General features: G+C 38.3%; 1 protein-coding gene across 2 annotated transcripts in view; it reads left to right on the plus strand.

The window, feature by feature from the left end:
* The first annotated feature begins 252 nt into the window (after positions 1 to 252).
* Positions 253 to 24,773, plus strand: part of SLC25A40 (solute carrier family 25 member 40) — a 58,956-nt gene continuing 34,435 nt past the window's right edge. Inside the window, exons 1-2 of one of the 2 annotated variants that reach the window (XM_032643697.1) lie at positions 253 to 456; positions 22,712 to 22,777. The gene's annotated coding sequence lies outside the window, so the exon portion shown is untranslated. The remainder of the gene's footprint in view (positions 457 to 22,711; positions 22,778 to 24,773) is intronic. The other variant, XM_032643698.1, reaches the window with a different exon arrangement.

Genomic DNA, 24,773 nt, shown 5'->3' on the forward strand with positions numbered 1-24,773 from the left:
ACAAACGAGTGGGCTGCGGCGGTTGAAGATTTGAAAACGCGTCACGCGGCCGCGGCGCCGATACGCGCGCCCCGCCCCCTCTCACGCCGCGCGCCCCGCCTCGCGCTCTCCCCCACGTGCTCGCGTCGGGCGCCCAGCCCCTTGGTGCCCGCCTCCTCGCGCTGCGCATCCGGCCCCTCACACCCCGCCTCCTCGCGCCTGCGCCCCGCCCCCACGGGCCGCGTCTCCGCCCCTGCGCCTTACCCACTGGTACGCATTCTCGCCCTCAGGTCCGCCCCGGGTTCTCGTCGCCGGTGTGCTGTACCCTGTACTGGCTTGAAGAGTCTTTGTGGCCCCGGGGTGGCCAAAGGGAGTGAATGCAGTTAGCGCCGCCAGCCAGATCAACTCGCCTCCGAGGTCATTCCCACCTTCTAAGGTTGCCGGGACCGCCTGCCCTCCAGCCGTTTCCTCCACCAGGTACGCTTGCTCCCCCCGGGTCGGCTGTCCCGGCGGCTGGAGGCGCGGCGGCTACGGCCGAGCCCGGACGCAGATTGGGGTGGGGCGATTGGCGGCGGCGGCAGCCTCTACCCAGCGCGCCCCGAGTCTCAGAGCGCCGTTTTCCCGCGGTCACCGGGCTGGCTGGAGGCAGGCCGCAGAGGGTCTTGGCGGGGAGAGAGTGGCCGGGGGGCGTCGGAGCGAGGGTTGGGCAAGGAGGACCCCGGCCTAGAGCGCGTCCAGGATGCCTTGTGCTTTCTGGTACTTGCGTGCGCTGCTCCGTTGACCTCTGTCGTGCACACCCGAGATTTCGTTTTATTGTGTAGAAGTTTATTTCAACAATAACAGAAAAGGGAATTTGAAATCTCAAGTCTAGGGTTTAGGGTCTGGATCTTGCACCGACCAGCTTGTAAAACTTGGGTTAAATTACCTAATCCCTTTGAATATCAGGTTTTTTCATCTCTAAAATGGGATTTGTAGTAAGGATTACATTTAAATGTTTTGGAAAGTAAATTACTTTTGTTTGGTAAGTGGGAAACGCTTCACACACAAAAAATGGATTTTGGTGTGTTTTTTTCTTGTAAAGTTCGTAAGGAGTAAAAGCGTTGAATCTTGTACTATGCTTTACATTCCTTACCTCCTGGACACGATAGTGTCTCGTTGTTTGATGGTTGATTTTTAACTTAGTAGCTAAGGGAAGTTAGTGCCAGTGTTGCCGTTTCACAGATAGGTACCTTAAAAGTATAGAAAAGGGTAGATTGTAATACCTTTAGCCAAAATGGAGAACACAAAGAGGTGGTTCAGGTTTGCTAAGGGAAATGAGTTTTGCTGTGGATGGTCTTAGTTTGGGGAGACGATAATGGATCTATTTTTATTAGACACCGGGTAATATTTGTAATTCAGGAGAGATGTCTGGGAGAGAGTGGGGATGGTCAGGAGAGGGAAGACTGATTTGAGAGACGTCATACAGACCAGTTGCTGATTCTCAGTCATGGGAGGTTATCAGATCTTAAAAGGCAGGAGGTGTAGTTTGAACAACACTAGAATTTCTGTTTGGGAAAAACAGTCTTTTCAAAATGTAAGCTACCAAAAGAGCACATGATTTTTATGTCTATAAAAAGTCTTAAAAGATTGAGAAACACTAGTGTAGAAGGTAGTTAAAGCCACGGGAGGAAATGGAAATTGCCCAGGAGAGCATGTGAAATAAGAGAGGTAGTGGTGAGCGGAGGATGATGAGCTAGTGAAGGAGACGGAGAAAAGGCCACAGAGTTAGGAAGAGAACTGGGAACTAATCTTCAAATGTCATAGAATTACAAACTTTGGGATCGTGCAGGCTTCACTAACTATATGGTTTTGGGTAATTTTGATCCTAAATTTTAATATCTGAAAATGGAGGTAATAAACACTTCTCAGACGTTGTGAGAATTAATTGGAACATTTTTGGAAGCTTAATTAGTACAGTGGCTGGCACAGAGTGAGAGCTGAGTTAGTGCTGTCATTCTGGTGAACTCTATATATCAGCCTCTCTCCATCTTCAAGCGTTCCAAAAGGCTAAGACTTGAAAAATAGGCCTTCGATTCTGGTGTTTAAGATGTCATTGGTTCCTTAGTGAGAATTTCAGGAGATGGCTAAGGTAAGTACTAGATAAAAATGATAGGCTTGAAGTGGAGATGGGTTGACTATACTCTTGCAAAAAATTTGTCAGTGTAGGAAATTATCATGATAGGAAGGGAAGATAGGGTCTTTGGAAGGTTTAGGGGATATGGGAAAGAGAAAGATAGGTTTCTGTTGAAGAAAATAAAAACAGGAAGCCCATTTTATGTTCCACTGAAAGATGAGGTACCTTTCTTATTTACTACAATGAGGAAGGACAGTAACATAGTGGCACCCTAGGCTTTTAGACACACCCTTGACTGCACTGCAGGAGATAATGTCAAGCTGTGAATAAGCAGAAGGTTTGTTTTGCTGGACAGTGTTAGAAATTTTCTGATCTGTAACCCAAGGACAGTTTAAAAAAAATTATTATTGGAACTCAAATCTTGTAGTAGCCACCAGAAGAAGGATGTGCTCATATCTATGGCCTGTAAACATAGAAACCTCCTTACTATCATGCAAATAATCAGGGCTATTGGTCAAAGAATAAGATTTATTTAAAGTATGTCTTGAGATGTGCTTCAGGTGAAAGGTATACATGTAAGAAGAAATAAATGGGGGCAGCGTTACTTGTGAAAAGTTGGTTAAAGAATTCTGTTAAACAAAGTTGGAAAACATTGAGTAGAATCACGGTCTAAGTAAATGAATGTTTGACTGTGAATCAAGAGAAAATGAATTTCATTCAGTACTGGCTCTATTCCTAGGTAGTTTTATGACCTTGAGCAAATACTAACCTTGCCATACTACAATTTCCTCATCTGTAAATGAAAATAATGTGCTCTGTCTACTCCACAACTTTCTGTAATTATCCAATGAGGCCTTAATTTGCTTTTTCAGACTGCCTCATGAATATACAAGTATAATTTTTATTCTAGAGTCTAGACAAATGGATTTATTCATTTTTCTGCAATACCACTTTCCTTATTTCTTTTCCTTAAGCCTCTCCACCTGGCTCACAGTTGTTCCTCTTTCCTTTTCATAACAAGCCTGACTTAGCCTTTATCTCCTGCTCATTTGGGGACTTCAGTAATAGTCCAGTTTGATTTATTTGCCAGCTATTGATATATTATTTCCTGGAATGTGTTCTGTTGCTATTGTTATTAATTAATTTTCATATTTTAGAGTCTCATTACCCTGGTGAGTTGGAGGGCCTCAGGTTTTTCTGAGATTAAGTTCTTAGTTTTGCAAACTAACCATATGAAGGGATAGAGTTGGTTAGTGGCTGTGGCACTGGAGTCCGTGTCTCAGGTGAGGCTGGGCTGGGAAACCAAGGAAAATTCAGCGTATCAAGTCCCTGAACATAACCTAAGAGAAGGGTCAAAAATGGAGAATAAGCAAGACAGGAAAATTCAAAATTTGAGAGTGAATCACGTTGAGACAGTATAATTCAGAGGCTGCTGTGGTACCTGCCGGAGCTGTTAAGGATACTGAGTTGGTTCATAGGTTGTATTACATTCTGAACTAGATTGTAAATTCCTTTAGGATATTACACAATACATATTTGGCAATGATTTTTTTCTGACTTTTTTGGGTCTTCATTGCTGTGTGTGGGCTTTCTTTAGTTGTGGCAAGCGGGGGCTACTCTTCAGTGCGCGGGCTTCTCATTGCGGTGGCTTCTTGTTGCAGAGCACGGGCTCTAGAGCGCAGGCTCAGTAGTTGTGGTACATGGGTTTAGTTGCTCCACGGCATGTGGGATCTTCCCGGGCCAGGGATCAAATCCGTTTCCCCTGCATTGGCAGGCGGATTCTTAACCACTGCACCACGAGGGAACTCCCAGCCACGGTTATAAAACAATCTACCTTCCTAGCCCACTTTTTTCTTTCCTTTTATATTGATTGAGCACCTGCAATGGGCTAGGCCCAGTGAGACTTGTTTACTTTAAGGCTCCCATTGAAGTCTCATCATGTAAGTTTTAAAAATTTCTAGTATGTTTTATAATCCACATACAATAAAGTGCACCCATTGTAAGCGTACGGATTGATGAGTTCTAAAAAATATGTATATCCATGTAATTACCACCCCTCATCAAAATAAAGAACATTTCTGTCACCACAGAAAGTTATTTCACTCCTTGTTCCAATCTCCCTTCACCAGTGGTAACCACTCTTCTGATTTCTAATATCATAAATAATTTTTCCTGTATTTCAACTTCATATAAATGGAATCATGTAATTGATATGCTTTGCATCTCCATTATTTTGCATAACATATTTTCATGATTCATCCATGTTGCTACATGTATCAGTGGTCCATTCCTTTTTATTGTTGAGTAGTATTCCATTCTGTGAATATACCACAGTTTATCCATCCCCTCTTGATGGATATTTGGGTTATTTCTAATTTGGGGCTATTATGAATAATGCTGCTATGAACATTTGTATATAGGTCTTTTTGTGGACATAGGCTTTTATTTTTCTTGGAATTGATAGATCATATGTTTACTGAATGTTTAACATGGTGAGAAACTACAGAAGTTTTTAGTAACTGTTACTTGCAGCAATGTATGAGAGTCCCAGTTGTTAAACATCCTTGTCACTCACTGGGTGTGAACTGGTTATCTCATGTAGTTTTTTAAAAAATTAAGATGAAATTCCCTAACATAAAATTCATGTAAACTATCTTGAAGTGTATAATTCAGTGACTTTCAGTGTATTCACAGTGTTGTGCAACAATCACCACCATATAATTCCAGACATTTTCAGTACCTCAAAAGAAACCCAGTACTCATTAGGCAGTCATTCCTTATCCCCCCCACCCCCCAACCTGTGGCAACTACTAATCTGCTTTCTGTTTCTATGGATTTGCCAATTATGGACATTTCATATTGATATAAATGGCATAATAAAATAAGTGTTTTTTTATGCCTGGCTTCTTTCATTTTCAGGAACTGCCAAGCTTTTCCACAGTGGCTGCATCATTGTACATTACCATCAGCAGTGTAAAAGGTTGCCTATTTCTCCACATCCTCACCTACACTTGTTATATTTCCTTTTTTTTTTTTAATTATAGCTTTCCTAATGGCTGTGAAGTGGTATCTCATCGTGGTTTTAATTTGCATTTCTCTAATGATCAGTGATGTTGAGCATCTTTTCATGTGTTACTTGGCCATTAGTATATCTTCTTTGAATAAGTGTCTTTTCAGGTCCTTTGCCCATTTTTTAGTTGGGCTCTTGTCTTTTTGTTGTTGAGTTGTAAGCGTTCTTAAAGATTTTGTAGGGCTTCCCTGGTGGCGCAGTGGTTGAGAGTCCACCTGCCGATGCAGGGAACGTAGCCATTGTATACTAGACTCTTATCAGATAGATATGCAAAAATTTTCTCCAATCCTGTGGCTTGTCTTTTCACTTTATTGGCAGTGTCCTGTGATACACAAAAGTTTTAATTTTGATAAAATTAAATTTTATGTTTTTCTTCTGTTTCTTGTACTTTTAGTATCATATTTAGGAACCTATTGCCAAATCCAAGGTCATTTGGCTTTACTTCATCTTCTAAGAGTTTTGTAGTTTTAGCTTAGTTCTTTGACCCATTTTAAATTAATTTGTGTATATTGTGTGAGCTAAGGGTCCAGCTTCATTCTTTTGCATGTGGATATCCATTTGTCCCAGCACCATTTCTTGAAAAGACTGTTGAAAATCAGTTGACCATAGATGTATGAGGTTGTTTGGGACTATCAGTTCTATTCCATGATCTATATGTTTAAGCTACTTCCACACTGCTTTGATTACTGGTAGCCTTTTAGTAAGTTTTGAAATTGGGAAGTCTGAGTCCTTTAAATTTGTTCTCCTTTTTCAGGATTGTTTTGGTTATTGAAAGGGTCTTGAAATTTCATATGAATTTTTTTTTTTTTTTTTTTTTTTTTTTTTTGCAATACGCGGGCCTCTCACTGTTGTGGCCTCTCCCGTTGTGGAGCACAGGCTCCGGACGCGCAGGCTCAGCGGCCATGGCTCACGGGCCCAGCCACTCCGCGGCACGTGGGATCTTCCCGGACCGGGGCACGAACCCGCGTCCCCTGCATCGGCAGGCGGACTCCCAACCACTGCGCCACCAGGGAAGCCCTCATATGAATTTTATAGTCAGCTTATTCATTTCTACAAAAGAGCAGTTGGAATTTTGAGAGTGATTGCATTGAATTTGTATAGTATTGCCATCTTAACAGTATTATAGGTTCCTATCCATGAACACAGGATGTTTTCCCCCTTACTTAGGTCCGCTTTAGTTTGTTTCAGCAATGTTCCGTAATTTTCATTGTACACACGTTTGAGCTGTGCAGGTCCACTTATATGTGGATTTTTTTTTTCATTAAATATGTACTACAGTACTACATGGTCTGCAGTTGTTTGAATCCAAGGAAGCTCAGATACAGGAGGCCAGAGGGCATAACTATAAAGTTATGCTCAGGTGCTTTTCTAACTGGAATTGTTTTCTTAGTTTCATTTCCAGATTGTTAATTGCTATATAGAATTACAATTGATTATTATATGCTGATTTTGTTTGCTGAATTTATTTATTAGCTCTGATAGGTTTTTTTGGTGGATTCTTAGGAGTTTTCAAGATATAAAATCTTGTGATCTGTGAATAGAGATAGTTTTACTTCTTTCTTTCAAATCTGGATGTCTTTCTTTTTATTGCTTAATTGCCGTAGCTTAATTTCCATGATTAGCAAGAAAGCAGACGTCTTTGTCTTTTTCCTGATGTTAGGGGGAAAGCTTTCAGTCTTTCTCCATTAAGTATGATGTTATATGTGGGTTTTTCTTAGGTGCCCTTTATCATGTTGATGAAATTCCCTTCTTTTCCTACATTTTTGAGCGTTTATATCATGAAAAGATGTTGGATTTTTTTTTCAATTTTTACTATATTAACAGTTCATCATGTGGTTCTGTTTATCTCATTAGTATGGTGAATTCCATTGATTGATTTTCGTAAGTTGAACCACCTTTGCATGTTTGGGGTTAAATCCAACTTGGTCATGGTGTAAATTGTTTTAATATAAGGCTGGATTTAGTTTACTAGTATTTTGTGGAGAACTTTTGCATCTATATGAAACTGCACAACTCAGATGGGACTCGAACCCAGCCAAAACTCAGATTGGCACTTGAATCCACAGGCTGAGACTTTTGCTCAGCCAAAACTCAGTCAGACTGGGACTGGAACCCACTGTCTTCTGATTGAGATCGCACACCTGGTCTCAGGACTTAATGAAGCTCAGGTTCTTTATGTCTCATAGCAGAAAGATTTCAGTGAGAGACAAAGTTATAGATAAGAAGTGGATTTATTTAGAGAGACACACATTCCATAGACAGAATGAGGTCTGTCTCAAAAGGTGAGAGTGGCCCAGAATATGGGGAGGTTAGTTTTTACGGGCCGGGTAATTTCATAGGATTATTCCAACTATTTCGGGGAAGGGGCGGGGATTTCTAGGAATTGGGCTGCCACCCACTTTTTGTGCTTTTATGGTCAACCTCGGAACTGTCATGACACCCGTGGGTGTGTCATTTAGCATGCTAATGTATTACAATGACCGTATGATGAGGCTCAAGGTCTATTGGAAGTGGAATCTTCCACCATCTTGGACCTAGTTGGTTTTAACCAGTTTATGTCGTATCCTCAACGGCTCTGTAATTCTTTTTTTTTTTTTTGCGGTACGCGGGCCTCTCACTGTTGGGGCCTCTCCCGTTGCGGAGCACAGGCTCCGGACGCACAGGCTCAGTGGCCATGGCTCAAGGGCCTAGCCACTCCGCGGCATGTGGGATCTTCCCAGACCAGGGCACGAACCCGTGTGCCCTGCATCGGCAGGCGGACTCTCAACTACTGTGCCACCAGGGAAGCCCTTTGTCATTCTTTAAGAGTTGTGCCCTGCCCTCTTCCCTCCTGTTTCATATGTACATATAAGATACATTATTAGTCTGTAGTTTTCAAGTGATGTCTTTTTATGGCTTTGGTATCAGAGTAATATTTGTTTTATAGAATGAGTTAGAAAGTATTCCCTTTCTTCTTGAATCACTTTTAGTACTTTGTATGTTTCTAGGAATTTGTTTATTTCATCTAGGTTAAATGATTTGTTGACAGATTTTACTAATTTGAGTCTTCTCATTTTTCTTGGTCATTTTAGCTAAATGTTAACTTTGGTGATCCTTTTAAAGAAGCAACTTTTGGTTTCATTGATTCTCTATGGTTTTTCTTCTATTTTGTTTATTCACATTCTAATCTGTAATATTTCTTTCCTCTTCTTGCTTTGGGTTTAGGTAACTCTTCTTTTTAGGGGTTCCATAAGGGAGATTTTAGGCCATTGATTTGAGAGATCTTTCTTTTTTTTTAATGTAGGCTTTTACAACTATAAATTTTCCTCTTAGCACTGCATTCGTTGCATTCCTTAAGTTTTGATACGTTGTATTTTCATTCATTTCAAGGTGTTTTCTAATTTACCTTGTAATGGATTCTTTGACCTATTGGTTATTTAAGAGTGTATTGTTTCATTCAACATTTTTTAATTTTCCAAATTTCTTTTTGATAACTGATTTCTTATTCTACTGTGGTCAGAGAAGATGCTTTGTATTATTTTAGTCTTTTTTAACTTTTTTTGTGCCCTGACGTACAATCTATCATGGAGAATATTCCATGTTCACCTGAGAAGAATGTGTATCTTCCTCTTGTTTGTTGGAGTATTCTCTGTGTTGTTAGGTCTAGTTGGTTTATAGTATTTGTAAGGCCAACTGGCCCGAGGCAGGGGAACACAATCAGATTCACAGGTTGCATCAGACCGAAATTCTCCGGACCACCCAGTTCCAGAAACTGCCCTAGAGGCATTCCGGACCACCCAGTTCCAGGAACTGACCTGGGGACTTTGAACCCAGCCCAGCCTTCCCCGCCTTTCGAGGGGCGGGACTAACGGTCCCCCAGGATACCCGAAAAGACCACCAAATAAGGAATACCCTGCGCCCTCCCAGATTCACCACACCCCTTTCCCTTCTTCCCCTATAAAATCTTGCCCAACCCTCGCCCAGGTGCGACTTCTCTGGCCCCTTTCTCTCGGACCAGTGAACCTCGCCCGGGAGCTCTCCCTAATAAAGCTCACTTGAAGCGGAGCTCTCCCTAATAAAGCTCACTTGAAGCGGAGCTCTCCCTAATAAAGCTCACTTGAAGCGGAGCTCTCCCTAATAAAGCTCACTTGAAGCTTTCCTCTGTTTCGCAGTGCCGTTTGTTAAGATCCGACCTTACAGTATTAAGTTTTCTAGTTCCTTGTTTATCTTTTGTCTAGTTCTGTTCATTATTGAAAGTGAAATATATTGAAGCTTCCAACTGTTGTTGGGCCATCTTCTGTCAGTTTTTGCTTCATATAATTTGGGGCTCTGTTGTTAGGTGTATATATGTTTATAATTTTTTTATCTTGATTGACTCATATCATCATATAACATTCTTCTTTGTCTGTTTTAACAATTTTTGTCTTAAAATTTATTTTGTCTGATATTAGTATTGTCACTCTAGCTCTCTTTTGGTTACTACTTTCATAGCATATCTTTTACACTTTTATTTTCAACCTATTTGTGTATTTGGTACTAAAATGAGTTTCTTGTAGACAGCATATAGTTAGATCACTTTTTATATTTAACCTTCCAGTCTCTGTCTCTTAGAGAGTTTAATCCATTTATCTTGAATGAAATTATTCAAATAGAAGGCTTGCATTGCCGTTTTGCTCTGTTTTCTGTATGTCGTATGTTTTTGTTACTCAGTTCCTTCACTGCCTTCTTTTGTGTTAGACGTTCTAGTGTACTGTTTTGATTGCATTCTCATTTTTTCTGTATATATTTTAGTTATGTTTTTAGTGGTTGTCTTGAGGATTACAATTCACATTTATAACAATGATTTCAGATTAATAACAACTTGTTTTTAATAGTATACAAAAACTTCACTCCTGTATAACTCCATTCCCCAACCCCCTTACGTTGTTATTGTTATAAATGACATATTGTTACTGTTGTATGTATAACATATATAATGTATGCACTATGTATAAGCACATATATAATGTGCATTTAAATGTGTATATTATAAATATGTAACAAATATAAGTATTATATTTGTATATGTTATGTTGATATATATAGTAAACATATAACATATATAAATAAATATGCAATATTAATGACATTGTATGTTACAAATAACAATGTTATAAATGGCAGTGATTAACATAGATTTTAAATTTTTTTTAAAAATTAATTTATTTTTGGCCACATTGGGTGTTTGTTTGTTGCTGCGCACGGGCTTTCTCTAGTTGCAGTGAGCGGGGGCTACTCTTGGTTGTGGTGCGCGGGCTTCTCATTGCCGTGGCTTGTCTTGTTGCAGAGCACGGGCTCTAGGTGCGTTGGCTCAGTAGTTGTGGCACGCAGGCTCAGTAGTTGTGGCGCATGGGCTTAGTTGCTCCACAGCATGTGGGATCTTCCCGGACCAGGGCTTGAACCCATGTCCCCTGTGTTGGCAAGCAGATTCTTAACCACTGTGCCACCAGGGAAGCCCTTAATTATTGTTTTATATAATTGTATTTTAAGTCAGTAGAAGGGAAAAAGAGGAATTACTAACCAAAAATCCATTAATGCAGACTTTTATGTTTATGTATGTAGTTGCCTTTACTTATGTACTATTCTTTTACTTTCAATCTATTTTTGTGTTTGAATATAAAATAGGTCTCTTATAGGGTATACTTTGATTTTTTTTTAATTCTGCCAATTTTTGCCCTTTATTGGATTGTTTAATCCATTTTACATTTAAAAGGATTTATGTCTGCCATTTTTCTATTTGTTTCTGTACATTTTTATAGTCACATTCTTCCTTTATTACTGCCTTCACTTGTTTTAAACAGATATTTTCTCATATACCATTTTAGTTTTCTTGTCTCTTGTCTTATATTTTTTTGAGTTATTTTCTTAGTGTTTGCCTAGGGAATTATAATTAGTATTTTAATTTATAACAAACTGGCTCAGATTAGTATCATTTTAACTTCAACAGTATATGGCTCCATTCCCTTCCCCCTTCCTTTGTGCTATTGTTGTCATACAATTTGCATCTTTATATATTGAATGCCTATCAACAAAGATTTATTTTATTGGTTTGTCCAGTTTTCTTTTATATTCATCTATGTTGTTACCTTTGCCAGTGCTCTTTGTTTCATCATATGAATTCCAGTTACTACCTAGTGGTGTGTTTCATTTTATCCTGACTGGATTCCTCCTAGTATTTCTTGTAGGACAAGATCAGTAGTAACAAGTTCTATCTGATTTTGTTTATCTGGGAATATCTTAATTTTTTTCTCAATTTTGGAGGATAATTTTTCTAGATATAGAATTCTTCGTTAAGTCTTTTGTTCACTGCTTGAAAATGTTATTCCACTGCCTTCTGGTCTCCATGGTTTTAGATATGAAATCAGCCTTTAATCATTGAAGATCCTTTTAATATAATGAATTGCTCCTCTCCCTGCTTTCAGAATTCTCATTGTATTTGGCTTTTGGCAGTTTGATTATAAGGTTCTCAGTGTGGCTTTCTTTCAGTTTATCCTACCAGGAATTTGGTGAGCCTCTTGGATGTATAGTTTCTTTTTCTTCTCCCCCCCAGCCCCCCCCCCCCCCCCCCCCCCCATTAATCAAAGTTGGGAAGTTTTTGGCTTGTATTCTTTCCCTTTCTATCCTCTCCTGGGACTCTCATTATGTGTAGGTTGGTATGCTTGATAATGTCACACAGGTCTCTGAGACTGTTCATTTTTCTTCATTCTTTTTCTTTCTCAGATTGAGTGATCTCAATTGATCTTTCTTCAGGTTTGCTGATTCTTTCTTCTGCCCCCTCATATATGCTATTGAATCTCTCTAGTGAATTGTTCGTTTCAGTTTTTAGTTTGTTTCTTTCTGCTTTTTTTGGTTTTAATTTTCTCTTTTTCTGGTTTCTTAGGGGAGGTGCTTAGATCATTGGTTTTTAGATTTTTTCTAATATAAGCATATAATGCTATAAATTTCCTTGTAAGCTCTGCTTTAGCGCATTTCACAATTTTTGGCAATTCTTGTCATTTTCTACTTCCATATAGGTTTGGGGAAGTATTTTATCAAATCCACAAATGAAAAAAAATTGGGGATTTTAGTTATGATTCCTGTGAATTTATAATCTGGAAGAATTGATATATTCATAGCATTCATTATTTCAGTTCATGAAGTGGTATTTTTTTAATTAATTTATTTTTGGCTGTGTTGGATCTTTGTTGCTGCACGCGGGCTTTCTCTAGTTGTGGTGAGTGGGGGCTGCTCTTTGTTGAGGTGCGCAGTCTTCTCATCACGGTGGCTTCTCTTGTAGAGCATGGGCTCTAGGTGCGCGGGCTTTAGTAGCTGTGGCACGTGGGCTCAGTAGTTGTGGCTTGCGGGCTCTAGAGCACAGGCTCAGTAGTTGTGGTGCATGGGCTTAGTTGCTCCGTGGCATGTGAGATCTTCCCGGACTGGGGCTTGAACCTGTGTCCCCTGCATTGGCAGGCGGATTCTTAACCACTGAGCTACCATGGAAGTCCGAAATCGTATTTTTTTTTATATTAAGACTTTTTAACAAAATTTTACTTTTTTAATTGAAGTAGAGTTGATTTACAGTGTTGTACACTCTGCTATACACTCTGCTGTATAGCAAAGTGACTCAGTTATACACACAGACGTTCTTTTTTTTTTTTTTAGCGGTACGCGGGCCTCTCACTATTGTGGCCTCTCCCGTTGCGAAGCGCAGGCTCAGCAGCCATGGCTCACAGGCCCAGCCACTCCACGGCATGTGGGATCTTCCCGGACCGGGGCATGAACCCATGTCCCCTGCATTGGCAGGTGCACTGTCAACCACTGCGCCACCAGGGAAGCCCCATTCTTTTTTTTATATTCTTTTCCATTATGGTTTATCACAGGATATTGACTATAGTTCCCTGTGCTATACAGTAGGACCTTGTTTATCCATCCCATATATAATAGTTTACCTCTGTTTATCCCAAACTCCCAGTCCTTCCCTCCACCACCCACCTCCCCCTTGGCAACCACAAGTCTGTTGTCTATGTACGTGAGTGTGTTTCTGTTTTGTAGATAGGTTCATTTGTGCCATATTTTATTTTGTTTTTTATTTTATTTTATTTTATTTTTGCGGTACGCGGGCCTCTCACTGTTGTGGCCTCTCCCATTGCAGAGCACAGGCTCCGGACGCGCAGGCTCGGCAGCCATGGCTCACGGGCCCAGCTGCTCCGTGGCATGTGGGATCTTCCCAGACCGGGGCACGAACCCGTGTCCCCTGCATCGGCAGGCGGACTCTCAACCACTGCGCCACCAGAGAAGCCCTTATTTTATTTTTTTTAAAGATTTTTTTTTTTTTTTTGAGGTGGACCATTTTTTAAAGTCTTTATTGAATTTGTTATAGTATTGTTTCTGTTTTTATGTTTTGGTGTTTTTGGCCGCAAGGCATGTGGGATCTTAGATCCCTGACCAGGGATCGAACCCGCAGCCCCTGCATTGGAAGGTGAAGTCTTAACCACTGGACCACCAGGGAAGTCCCTGTGCCATATTTTAGATTACACATGTAAGTGATACATGATATTAGTCTTTCTCTTTCTGACTTACTTCACTTAATACGATCATCTCTAGTTGCATCCATGTTGCTGCAAACGGCGTTATTTCGTTCTTTTTTATGGCTGAGTAGCATTGCATTGTATATATGTACCACATCTTCTTTATCCATTCATCTGTTGGTGGACATTTAGGTTGTTTGCATGTTTTGGCTATTGTGAATAGTGCTGCTATGAACATAGGGGTGCATGTATCTTTTTGAATTATAAATACTTTTAAATTGGTTAAATTTTATATATATTTTTTACAGATGTCTTGAGAATATGTTGTGAGACTTATTGCCAGAGTACATGAAATTCTTCCATGCTCCTGTACATGCTGTTTATTTTAAATTTAATTTGCTATGTGTTACAGGTATATAGAAATGTATTTAACTTAGCATATTGATTTTTATAGCTAGCAACACTGCTAACTTATTAGTTTTAATAATTCAATGATGGGCTTAAATTTTCTGTGTTCACAATTATGTCATCTGCAAATATTGATTTTTTTCTCTTTCTAAACTTTATATATACTTTTTGCTTTACCTAGATGGCTAGAAAAACTTTAATAAAATATTAAATATGTATAGCGGTAATATATATTTTTATCATGTGCTTGATGTCAAAAGGAAACCTTCAACACTTAATTATTTTTTTTAATATTCATTTATTTATTTATTTGGCTGCATTGAGTCTTAGTTGTGGCATGCGGGATCTTCATTGCAGCACGTGGGATCTTTCATTGCGATGCATGGGGTCTTCGTTGCAGTGTGTGGGCTTCTCCCTAGTTGTGGTGTGTGGGCTCCAGAGGGCGTGGACTCAGTAGTTGTGGAGTGCAGGCTCTCTAGTTGTGGTGTGCAGGCTCCAGAGCACACGGGCTTAGTTGCCCTGCGGTATGTGGGATCTTACTTTCCTGACCAGGGATCAAACCCACGTCCCCTGCATTGGAAGGTGGATTCTTAACCACTGGACCACCAGGGAAGTCCCCTCAACACTTCATTATTATGTGTAAGAATGCATTTTGATTTCTACTTTGACCCATGAGATATTTAGAGGTGTGCTATTCAGTTTCCCAGTATTTAGGGATTTCCGGATACCTTTCTGGTTTTGTTTTCTAGTTTAATTCCATTGTGGTCACAGAACATACTTTATATGACTTAAAACCTGTTAAATTCATTGAGACTTTTCTCATGGCCCAGATAGAAGCCTATCGTGGTAAATTGGTTTTGTGTGTGTCTGATTTTCCCAGTAGCAAGAGTAGTTTCGTACTTGAGGGTGTTTTAAAGAATGAATGTTAGATAGCCTGTCCAAAATTCCCTATGGAAGTAGCTACTACCAAATAGAGTGTTATTTATGCATTTAAACTTTTCAGTGATTTGTGGAATCGAATACTTGTGGCTATGAGAAACTCATGTATGTAGTGAATAATATTGTATCTCTTATGTTACAGTGGTTAGTTTACATTGTAGTGACTCAAATGACCAAAAATTATAAAACTCAATGAAGATTTCTCTTCTTCTTTGGTTTAGTATATATTATTATATTTTTGTGGTAAGGTTGGTGATTGTTTATGTACAAAATAATAGCCTTTTCATCACCAAAAAAATACATGGATTTTTCTGAGTATCTGTTTAACAAATAATAAAATTATGCATATTTTGAAAACACAAAATGAAATTCACAGATACAGTTATAATTCATAGTTATAGTCTATCAAATATTTAAGGATCAAATAATCCCAACCTTACAGACTCTTCTGAAGGAAAATATTCTCCACCTAATTTTGAGATTAGCATAGCCTTGATACCAAAACCCAATAAGTATGATATAAGAAATACCAGAAAGTTAGAAAATATTTTGAACAGAATGAAAATGACAACACAGTATATCCACATTTGTGAGATGCAATATAAACAGTGTTTGAAAGGGAATTTTTAGCCCTACAAAGCCTATTTTAAAAAGAAGAAAGATATTAAATCAATAATGTCCACAAACCCAAGGTAAAAAGTAAAGAAATAAAGATGATGTGAGAAAGCAGTGGTATAGAAAACAAAAACAATGGAGGAAATGAGATCAAAATTTGGTTTTCTGCGAAGGTCAATAAAATTTATAACTGTCTTGCCAGATAGATCAGGAAAGAAAGAGGAGATGCAAATTAACTAATATAAAGAAAGAGAGGCAACATAACTACAGAGCCTATAGCCATTAAATGGACAATAAAGCAACCTTATGCTCATATGTTTAACAACTTAAATGGACAAATTCCTTGAAATACACAAACTGCCAACACTTACACAAGAAGAAAGAAATAACCCAAATATCCTTATATCTCCTAAAGAAAACCCCAGGCTCAATTCTGTCCAATATTAATCAAAATAAGACAAAAACAATACAAGAAAAGAAAATGATGCACCAGTGGACTTCCCTGGTGGTGCAGTGGTTAAGAATCCGCCTGCCAATGCAGGGGACACGGGTTCAAGCCCTGGTCCAGGAGGATCCCACATGCTGCAGAGCAACTAAGCGCGTGTGCCACAACTGCTGAGCCTGCGCTCTGTAGCCTGCGAGCCACAACTACTGAAGCCCGTGTATCTACAACCCATGCTCCGCAACAAGAGAAGCAACCACAATGAGAAGCCCCTGCACCACAACGAAGAGTAGCCCCTGCTCGCTGCAACTAGAGGAGGCCTGCACGCAGCAACAAAGACCCAAAACAGCTAAAAATAAAAATTAATTAATAAAAAAAATTGTGCACCAGTATCCCTCATGAACATGATACTAAAATTCTTAGCAAAAATTTAAGAAGTCAAAACTAACGCTATACAAAAAGGATAAAACATAATCAAGTGGTGTTTATCCTAGGAATGCAAAGAAGTTTAAACATTAAAAAGTCAAGCAATGTAAATTGCCATATAATCAACTTAAAAGGAAAAGCCAATCATCCCAATAGATGCTATATTACCTATCTGTTGCTGTGTAACAAATTACTCCAAAATATAGTGCTTTAAAGCAACAGTTATTTACTATCTCACAGTTTCTGTGTCAGGAATCTGGATATGGCTCAAGTGGGTAAAACCTGGTCTTTCACAAGGGTGCAGTGAAGATGCTAGCTGAGGTTACGTTCATCTAAAGGCTTAACTGGGGAGGGATTTGCTTCCAGTCTCACAAATGTGGTTGTTAGCAAGATTCAGTTTCCTATGACTTGTTGGACTGGAGGGGCCCTAGTTCCATGCTGGCCCTTGGTGCCCAAGTGGGCCTCTCCGTCAGGCAGTTCACACCATAACAGCTTCTATCAGAGCAAGTGAGAGGGAGCAAAGAGTCAAGTAGGATGAATGTCACAGTCATTTATAACATAATCTTAAAAGTGACATTTTATCTCTCTGTCCTATTCTGTTCTTTAGAAGTGGCACAAGGAACAAAAGGAAAAAACTGGGTAAAGAAGATATCGCAAATAACCCTGTGAAAAGATGTAAAACATCATTTTCCCTTGGGAAAATGCAAAGTACTACCACATTGAGATATCACTACTCAGCTATTCAAATGGGTACAATTTTTAAAAATCACCATACCATGTGTTGTTAAGGATGTGGAGTAACCAGAACTTACTGGTGAGAATATAAAATGATACAACTGCTTTGGAAAATACTTTGGCAATTTCTTAAGAATTTAAACATGCATTTGCCATTTGATCCAGCCAGTTTATTTCTACTTATTTGCTCAAGATTTAGATGTGGATATTCATAGCCTCTTTATTTGTACTAGCCCCCAAGTTGAAACAACCCAGATTGAATGGTGAATGGATAAAGAAATTGTAGTATATCCATACAGTGGCATACTACTTAGTAGTAGAAAGGAACTAAGTATCAAGGAAGGAAAGTATAATAAATTAGGATTGGAAAGAAAATTCATTAATGTGATGAAGAGCGTTTGTTTAAAAATGAATAGATAAATAAAAAGTCTGGAGCAAACATCATCCTAATGGGGAATCCTAGAAGAATTCTTTTTAAATTCAGGTGTGGGACAGTGATACTCATTTCCACCACTCGTTCTCAAATACTGTGTTGGAGATCCTAGTCTGTGCAGTAAGAAAATTTAAAATGGTAGCGTAATGATTGGGAATGGCAGATATCAATGTCATTGTTTGCAAACAGTATAAACTTACAATATATGCTTTTGCAGACAACATGAAAAACTCAAGAGTCTATAAGTCAATAATTAGAAATAATAGAGGATTTTTTTTAGCAAGGTTGGCTGGATACATGTCAAATATACAAAATTAGTTGCATGTGCTAACAACAAGGAGAACGTGTAATTAAAAGGAAGACCCTGTTAGTATTAGAGATTATCAAGTATCTAGAGTTAGATTTGCCACAAATATGCAGTATCTCTATAGGACAAATTAATTTTTTCAGAACAACATTAAGGAAGACCTGAATAAATGAAGGAGTAGACTATTTGTGGATATAATTCTTTCCAGTTTTATCTGTAGATTCAATTCAATTCAACCCAAAATCCCAAAGAGGTTTTTCAAGGAGAATGGTAAGCTGATTTTTAAACTTACATGAAGGACCATAGGGCCAAGAATAATCATGACACTTCTGAAGAAGAACAGGGAGGAAAGACTTGCCCTACCAAATATGAGGACTTATTAGGACACAATAATAATACAGTGTGGTACAGTTTAGGGATGGATAAGTTGACCAATAGAATAGAGAGACTAGAAACAGTTCCACACAGGAATGGAACTTAGTTATGACCAAGTAGTATGTCAGCTGAAAGGAGAAAGGAGGGATTATTTAATACTTGGAGCTGGATAAAGTAGTTATCTATTTTAACATGGAAAAAGATGAAATTAGGTCACTACTTCACTTGCTATTAAAATACTTTTCTGCATGGATTAAGGACTTAAAATTTGTCAATAGCAAAAGTTTAAAACTTACAGGGAGAAAATATAGGTGAATATCTTTTGGACTTTTGAGTAGGGCAAGATTGTTTAAAGAAAACACAAAAGAAGTGTTATCCATAAAGGAAAAGGCCGGGACTTCCCTGGTGGTGCAGTGCTTAAGAATCTGCCTGCCAGTGCAGGGGACACGGGTTCAAGCTGTGGTCCGGGAAGATCCCACATGCCACGGAGCAGCTAAGCCCGTGCACCACAACTACTGAGCCTGCACTTCAGAGCTTGCGTGCCACAACTACTGAAGCCCGTGCGCTTAGATCCCTTGCTCCACAATGAGAAGCCACTGCAATGAGAAGCCCGCGCAGCGCAATGAAGAGTAGCCCCTGCTCACCACAACTAGAGAAAGCCTGTGCACAGCAACGAAGACACAACACAGCCAATAAATAAACAAACAAAGAAATTTATTTTAAAAAAATAAAGGAAAAGGCCAATAAATTTGGCTACATTAAGAATTTTGACCCTTATACCATATACAAAATCAACTCAAAATGGATTAAAGAGTTAAATATAAGACCCACAGTTTTAAAAAATCCTAGAAGAAAACAGGGGAATAGCCTTATAGCATTTATCTTGGCAGTGATTTCTTGGATGTGACACCAAAAGCACAGCGATAAAAACAAAAGACAGGTGGGACTGTATCAAACTGAAAAGCTTCTATACACCAAAGGAAGTAAATAATAGAGTGAAAAGACAGTCTATGGGATGGGAGAAAAATATATACAAACAATATATCAAATAAGGGATTAGTATCCTAAATATATAAGGAGCACCTACAACACAACAACAAAGAAACAAATAATCTGATTTAAAAATGGATAAAAGACCTTAATAGACATTTCCCCAAAGAAGATGTACAGATGGCCAACAGGAATATGAAAAGACGCTGAGCATCACTAATCATCAAGCAAATGAAATCAAAATCAAAGGGTTATCACTTCACTTGTTATGATGACCATTATTTAAAAACAAAACAAAATAACGTGCTAGTGAGGATGTGGAGAAATCAGAACGTTGTGCATTGTTGGTAAGAATGTAAAATGGTGTACTATGGAAAACAGTGTGGAGATTCCTCAAAAAGCTTAAAATAGAACAACTATATGATCTAGCAATCCCTCTTTCGGATATTTATCCAAAAGAATTGAAATCAGGATCTCAAAGAGATATTTGTATTCCCACGTTCATTGTAGCAGTATGCATAATTCAAGAAAAACAATGTAAATGTCCATCAGTGGATGAATGGATAATGAAAAGGTGGTACATACATACAATAGAGTATTATATACTTCTTATAAAAGAAGGAAATCCTGTCATATGCTACAACATGGATGAACATTGAGGGCATTATGCTGGACAAAATAAGCCAGTCACAGAAGGAGCAGTGCTACATGGTTCTAATCATAAGAGGTATCTAAAGTAGTCAAACTCTTAGCAGAAGAACATAGAATGGTGGTTGCCAGGGGCTGAAAAGAAGGGGGAAATAGGAGTTGCTATTTAATGGGTATCGAGTCTCAGTTATGCAAAATGAAAAAGTTTTAGAGATCTTCTGTAAAACAATGTGCATATAGTTAACAGTGCTGTACTGTACACTTAAAATTTTGTTAAGAAGGTAGACTTCATGTTGTGTTTTTTTTTTAACCACAAAAAATAATTACGAACTTTATCAAAAGATACTTTAAAGAAAGAGGAAAGGTAAATCATAGACTCTGAGAAGAGACAGTTCACACAGCCTGCAAATAATTTGTACTAAGAATAAAAAGTTCCTCAAACCAATAAAAAGAAGTAAATGCCCCAGGAGAAAAATGGACAAAAGATATGAATGGACATAGTACAGAAGAGGCAATACATACTGGTAATAATATGAAGAGATGTTCAGCATCGTTAATGATCAGGGAACATAAAGCTATAATAAGATAGCATTTAACACACATTTGATGGAAAAAATTTAAAGTTCTGATGATACTAAGTATATATTGATTTACTATTTTCTGACTTGGATATTGCTCTAATCCTTTTACTAAAGCATCTCCATTCATTGCTTGATTGAGTAGATTTTGTCATCAGGTAGCTTTCTTCCCCCAACAGGGGCTCATTGATCATTCATGTTAAGAATGTTTGCCATTTATATTTGAAGTCCACCTTGGCCAGGTATAGCAAATCATTAATATTAACGTAAGTAGAGTACAGAATGCAGAAAAAGTATAGAAAAGAGGAATTTTGTATAGTTGTATAGGAATTTTGTATAGTTGAGCAAGGAAGCTATTCTTCTAGAAGATTTGTTTATGACTCACAAAGTTAAAGGAGATATTAATGTTAAAGTCATCTTTCTCACTAGTCCGTGTGCTCCCTAAAAAAGGGATGGTACCTGCCACATAGAAGAGTGGATACAAAGAAAAAAGATAAGTAGGTTGATTGGACTGGAGGGAATTTATTTATTTAATATTTATTTATTTATTTATTTTTTGGCTGCATTGGGTCCTAGTTGCGGCACGCGGGATCTTTCATTGTGGCGCGCGGGCTTCTCTCAAGTTGTGGTGCGTGGGCTCTGTAGTTGCAGTGCGCGGGCTCAGTAGCTGTGGGATCTTAATACCCAGACAGGGATCAAACCGGCGTCCTCTGCATTGCAAGATGGATTCTTAACCACTGGACCACCAGGGAAGTCCCCCTGGACTGGAGGGAATTTAAAGCACTGGAGAATACATTTTGAGTTCTAGACATTCCACTAAGATTATATATATATAACTTGCCACTTTTTCTTCATATTTACTGAATCTTTGGGTATGTTATCCATTTGACCCACAATATTTTGAAAAGGAGACTAATTTTTCAGATCTCATAAGTAGATTCATGTTATGATCTTCAGAGATTGTTGATATGACATTTTTCTGAAATATATATATGTTAAGAAATAAAAGTTCAATAACCTTAATTTTTGGTTCTAAAAAGTTACATCTAATTTTTGGATTTTTCCCCTTACATCCTAAATAATTGCTAGAAATATGTCAATTTTTCTGGCCTTAATTTAAGGTGAGAATATTCAGGTTGCCAACTTTGCTAGGATGGTGCCAAAATAAAGCACTGTAGGTCTTCTTACCTTTCTGGAGGAGGCATATACCTGTATTGTAGCATATGTGTGTTATTTTTCCACTTAAAAGACCTGTGTTCAAATGTTAGAAGTAGGTGCTTAGATTTGAATGTTCTGCATACATTTCAGGAATTAAAAAAAAATTTATTGTGCGAATTTTCCCATATACAGAAAAATTCAGAAGAGTGAAATACTTAACACCTAGATTTAACAGATCATTAACATTATATTTTTTCTGAACTATTATAAACTACAGCTGTCATAACTTTTCAGCCCTTAATACGTCATCATCAACCTTTTTTTAAAAAAAGGACACATTCTACGTAACCGTAATAACATTTCACTAACAAAATCAAAATTTAAATATATTATCTGATATCCAGCCCATGTTCTGATTTCTTTAGTTACTTTCAGAGTGGCTTTTTAAAGTTCGTTTTTTCAAACCAGGATGCATTTGGTTGGATTCCTTTATTCTAGAATGGTTATACCTCCCCTGCCACCTTTTTTCCCACCCTACTTTCACCTGTTGAAGAAACTAAGACAGTAGTCCTGTAGACCAGAGTATTATACCTTCTCCTATATTTTGTGGCAAGCTTTACCATGTTACTTTAGTCTCTGAATTTCCTGTAAGTGTCACAAAATCTGGTTGTTCAACTTCTCTTGAAACTAAGATGGGTCCGTATGTTCAGGTTTAGAATTGTTTTTAAAGCAGAGTATATTTACTGGGAAAATATGAAGATATTTTTGTGAAAATACTTTCATAACTCTAATGAAAACATTTGTGGAGTGCTCTTCATATTCCTCAAAGCACTTAATAGAAATATTTTTAAAGTAATAGTTAATATTTGCTGATTTGTGTTTTAAGGTTTTTATATACTCCTTTCCTTTAGGCTTGTTATCCCATTCCTGTCTGAAAAGATAAGACAGTTACTTTCTTTTTTCACTACAGATTTTCAGCTACTGATGTTACAAGCAAAATATTGGAGCATAGAGTTGAGAAAAAGACTTAAACCAGGTAGGTAAATAATAAATGTCTAAAGAAACAATACAGGGCTTCCCTGGTGGCGCAGTGGTTAAGAGTCCGCCTGCCAGTGCAGGGGACACGGGTTTGAGCCCTGGTCCGGGAAGATCCCACGTGCCACAGAGCAACTAAGCCCATGTGCCACAACTACTGAGCCTTCACTCTAGAGCCCGTGAGCCACAACTACTGAGCCCATGTGCCACAACTACTGAAGCCCACATGCCTAGGGTCCGTGCTCCGTAACAAAGAGAAGCCACTGCAGTGAGAATCCTGTGCACTGCAGCTAAGAGTAGCTTAAGTAGAAAGCCCGTGCACAGCAACGAAGGCCCAACGCAGCCAAAAATAAAATAAAAGAAAGAAATTTAAAAAAATAAACAATACAACTACCATTCATTTTTATAAAGGTCATTATTGGGATAATTGACAAAATTGGAAAATGCACTGTAGAGTACTGTCAACGTTGTTTCCTCAATTTGATAATTGTACCTTGATTATATAGGAATATTCTGAGGTATTTAGGATGAAAGGGGTGTGATGTATGGCAATCTATTTCCAAATGGTTTAGAAAAAATAAATGATATGTAATATGAGAGGGCGTTTGGTGAGTTTATGGGCTAATAGGAACTCATTTATTGCCAATATGGAAGTATAAGTTGGTCCAATCTTTCTGGAAAGCATTTTGGCAATTTGTCTCAAGTTTTTAGCTTAGCCTAGCAATCTTACTTTTTTTTCTATAGTAATTGTAGGAACACTACAGTAAGATGTATGTATAAGGATATTTATATGAGAGTTTATGAAATTAATGAATTAATGATAAATTGGCAGTAGCCTAAATAAGAATATGAGGATGACTAAATAAATATAATTAAAAACCATGTAAGCATTAAAAATGATAATGTAAATCTATTTATTGGCATGTTTGTAATACATTTTTAAGTGTTAAAGCTGGCTACTAAACAATATGAGTAGTAGTCATCTATTTTGTCTTTCAGAAAAGGTGCATGTACACAGATACAGGAATTATACACAGATAATGCGAATGTTTGTAATTGATCAGTTAGGTGTAATCTTCGTGTGTGTATACATATATGTATTTTTATGCACATAGACATTTGGAAAGGTGATACTGTATGTTGCCAGTGGTTACTTTTTCATTTGTTTTATTTTATTTTTTCGGCTGCACCGTGCGGCTTGCGGGATCTTAGTTCCTGGACCAGGGATCGAACCTGGGCCCTTAGCAGTGGAAGCATGGAGTCTGAACCACTGGCCTGCCAGGGAATTCCCTTTTTTTAAAAAAAATTTGTTTTATTTTTTTGGCTCTGAGTGGTTTTTATTTTTATTTTTTAAATTAATTTATTTATTTTTGGCTGCGTTGGGTCTTCGTTGCTGCTCGTGGGCTTTCACTAGTTGTGGTGAGCGGGGGCTACTCTTCATTGCAGTGCGTGGGCTTCTCATTGCAGTGGCTTCTCTTATTGTGGAGCACGGGCTCTAGGCATGCAGGCTTCAGTAGTTGTGGCACGCAGGCTCTAGAGCGCAGGCTCAGTAGTTGTGGTGCATGGGCTTAGTTGCTCCATGGCATGTGGGATCTTCCCGGACCAGGGATCGAATTGGTGTCCCCCCCATTGGCAGGCGGATTCTTAACCACTGTGCCACTAGGGAAGCCCCGGGTGGTTATTTTTTAAAAATAAGTTTCTAAGTGATTTTTGTATTCTTTTGTGTTAACTGAGTTTTTCAACAGAGCATATATGTTGCTTTTCTCATTAAAGTTTTCTAAGATAACGCTTCTTACGAAGGTTATGTTTTTGATTTTATTTTGTACCTTTGCAACAGTGTTTGATATGCAGTAAAAATAGTACTATATTTGCTGATAATTCTGTACTAGGTTCGAGTACCTGAGTAGTTCTTTTGAGGCTAAATTCAGATTTTGAGCCTTGTTGGTCAGCTGCTTTCATTCTTTTACATGGCCAGAGTCCATTTTCTTAATGATCTA

The sequence above is a fragment of the Phocoena sinus genome, chromosome 9, assembly GCF_008692025.1.
Source record: "Phocoena sinus isolate mPhoSin1 chromosome 9, mPhoSin1.pri, whole genome shotgun sequence".
NCBI classification, from domain to species: domain Eukaryota; kingdom Metazoa; phylum Chordata; class Mammalia; order Artiodactyla; family Phocoenidae; genus Phocoena; species Phocoena sinus.